The sequence below is a fragment of the Tenebrio molitor genome, chromosome 7 (assembly GCF_963966145.1).
Source record: "Tenebrio molitor chromosome 7, icTenMoli1.1, whole genome shotgun sequence".
Taxonomy (NCBI): Eukaryota; Metazoa; Arthropoda; class Insecta; order Coleoptera; family Tenebrionidae; genus Tenebrio; species Tenebrio molitor.
This window is the reverse complement of record NC_091052.1, coordinates 18,875,151-18,878,093: the sequence shown is the minus strand read 5'-3', so window position 1 is coordinate 18,878,093 and position 2,943 is coordinate 18,875,151. Positions and strand designations below refer to the sequence as shown.

Below are 2,943 nucleotides of genomic sequence, written 5' to 3'. Positions count from 1 at the left end.
GAATGTGAAGGAATTGAAAGAGCCGCTGGAATTACGTTAGGTTCATTGTCGCCTGTCAAGTCGGGTGAGCGATATAACCTAACTTTCCAACAATTCATAAATCACAATAAATGTGAATAAGTAGATTAATTTTCCTTTGTTGTATTCAATTGGACTAATTAAACTACATATTATTATAAAATGTGTTGCTGTTTTCCATTTAATCGAAATTGTCACAAAATAAAATAAATTCTCCTCGTCCCGTAAGGAATCTCCTAGTCGCGTAAGTATTTTACTTTCGTAGCTAGCAACCACACGCAAGATAGGATTCACTTTCGATTACAAGTGTGTTGCTAGGGCAGTAGATGAAACTTTCTAGATACGTAGTAGGAAATAGTTATTTACATTAGAGTACGGGATGTGAATTTTCCGGCACGACAACTGGTTTCGGGCACGATGGCGCAGCCGAGTTAGTTGGAGGGCCGGAAAATACGTCCCGTACGACATTTGTATTAGACTTTTCGGCTGACCAAAATATTAAATCTTTTAAAAATCAAGACTAATTTTATTGTAGAATTTGACATCGTCAATAAAGAATCGAATGCTATGGAATCAATTCCTTGACGACCGTGACCGCTCATTTGTTTTCTTCCTAACAAATTATTTGCCGGCTAAATTTTCACGGTCGTGCTTCAAAATTTGATTTTGGTGTATTAATCGAGTGAAAAAAATGTCTAGTATATAATATAGAGTGAGTTAAATGTGACACCAGAGGCAGTACAACTAGTGGCAGGACTAAATTCTGAATTATTACCACAAAAATCGAAACAACGTTACATAGGACAATTTTTTCTCACGAAAGTATGTAATAACTATTCTTTAGTTCACAAATTTTTAATAAACCATATTTTATTACAGACAGTTTTATTAATAGGTGTTTGTGGTGCCTGTCTCCGAAAGGAGTTATATACTCTGAAAATGGAAAATGTCAAGAGAAGATATTATATTGATAACTGACACAAAAACCAATATTTGTAGATCGTTTGCCATTACCAATCCAAACTGGGTTGAAACTGTGAAGAAATATATGGAAGTCAGGTTAAATTGGTATTAAAACAATTTCAAATAAAATTGACAAATATTTGAACCTTGATTGCCCTATGGACACAAGATTGAAGTTCCTAAAATGATTCGTGATGACTGATGGCCTTCCTTCAACATCAAAAACAAAATGTACTGTGTTGCAGCTACAGCTCAATGAGTTGTGTCACAAACTTCGATACAGTGCTTTAATCTACTTGAATTTTTAGCAGTTGCTTCCAATGTAACCATCCAACATTGAGAATTCCATCATCAGTACCGTAAGAGAAGCACCAGTACAACATATTGACATTCAACCCAGAAGTAATAAAGCTGACAGTTACCAAATTGTTTCTGCATTGTTCTCTAAAGTGGAGAATTGTAACAATAATGTTTACAACTGTAATTTTACAAAATAAATTATCTTAATAATGTTGCAAATTATTAAAATGTCTTGTACTTAACCACTACTTCCTGGTGAAAACGAATCATCTTTCTTCACGTGAATACAAGATTTTGGGGTTAGAATGTTTTGTTATTTTTAGTTTCCAGTTGCACTTTAGCACTAACAGCTAGTACTGGATAAAGTAGGTACACAAAACCATATATCAACTTCTGTGGTTTAGTTTTATTGTGCAATTTTGCAGATATTTATGAAACACCTGACAATTGTCAAACTTTTTGACATATACAGCTGCCAACCCAATAGGTTGTATTTTCCCTGTTACGATTATTTTCTTTTTCGATCGATATAAATTAAACAAACACATTTATCGGAAAAATTATACAGGGAAATGTGTTTTTTTATACTAAATTAAAGTAACGTATGGACACTTTAATTTTAAAGTAACTGTGAAAAGAATAAATCAACGGTGTCCGCACATTTTTCCCATACTCCACTAGATTTTTCCCACATTCCACTAGAAATTTTTGACATTGTACGGGAGATCGCACCTCCCTTGACCTAAAGTGTAAGGTAACGCTATATTTCCCAGATTGGGAGGCCGAAAAACATTTTTTCACTACTTTTTCGACAGTTTAGAATATTGAATTGTAATTGTATCCGATAGTTTAAAAAATCTTCTAACTTTGTTCCAAAAATGGTTTGAATATTTTCATCATAGCAAAAGTTAACAGGGGGAATAAATTTTACCATGCAATTCCCTATGGCAACAATTTAAAAAAATGCACTGTAGTGTTAGTCATCGACTGTTTAATTTGATTCACAGCTTGAGGGGTTAAAGAGTTTCTTAATACTGGGGTGGACCAATCTATTATTAAAATTTTGTGATATAATGTTATTGAAATCTTATCATTTTCTTAGACCACAAAAATGTATACAAAAATAAACATACAGGGAATGGCAGGACTGACGCCCCACAGAAGACTGGCAAATTCGTGGGATTACGCTGAAACGTAAATTAAAAACTATATTTTTTTTTACTCTCAAAATAAGCGAGAATAGACATTGCGAAATTGACCAATCAGACGAGAATACCATCGAGGACTTAATTGGTCGCTACGCAATCGAATATTATCGAACCGCGCAAAACTTTTTATAATCAAATGGTCCACTGTTTTTTTTGACAGATGTTTGTGTCATCTTGATAATTTAAACATTTTAATTTGTCATTGTGTTTTCTCAAGATCTGAAATCGTGTTGCAAAACTCTGCCAAGATGTATTCAGCTGCCGATTATGTTGAGATGTGGATTATTATCTTTGTAGAATGCGGGCGGAACGCTAGGGAGGCAGCAAGAATTTTCTCTGGTCGTTTTCCTGACCGACCTTCTCCTGATCACAAAACAATTTTGAGAGTACTTGCTAGGGCTCAAGAAACAGGGAAAGTTTTGCCCAATCGAAATGAAATTGGCGGAGGTGCACG

At 34.4% G+C, this 2,943-nt stretch overlaps 1 long non-coding RNA gene across 1 annotated transcript; it reads right to left on the bottom strand.

Annotated features, from left to right (window-relative positions):
* Nucleotides 1-639: 639 nt before the first annotated feature.
* Nucleotides 640-1,944, bottom strand: LOC138135530 (uncharacterized). Its single transcript, XR_011161007.1, has 2 exons — nt 1,525-1,944; nt 640-1,459 (listed from the first exon to the last, which is right to left on the bottom strand). It is a non-coding gene; the product is annotated as an uncharacterized lncRNA (long non-coding RNA).
* Nucleotides 1,945-2,943: the final 999 nt, after the last annotated feature.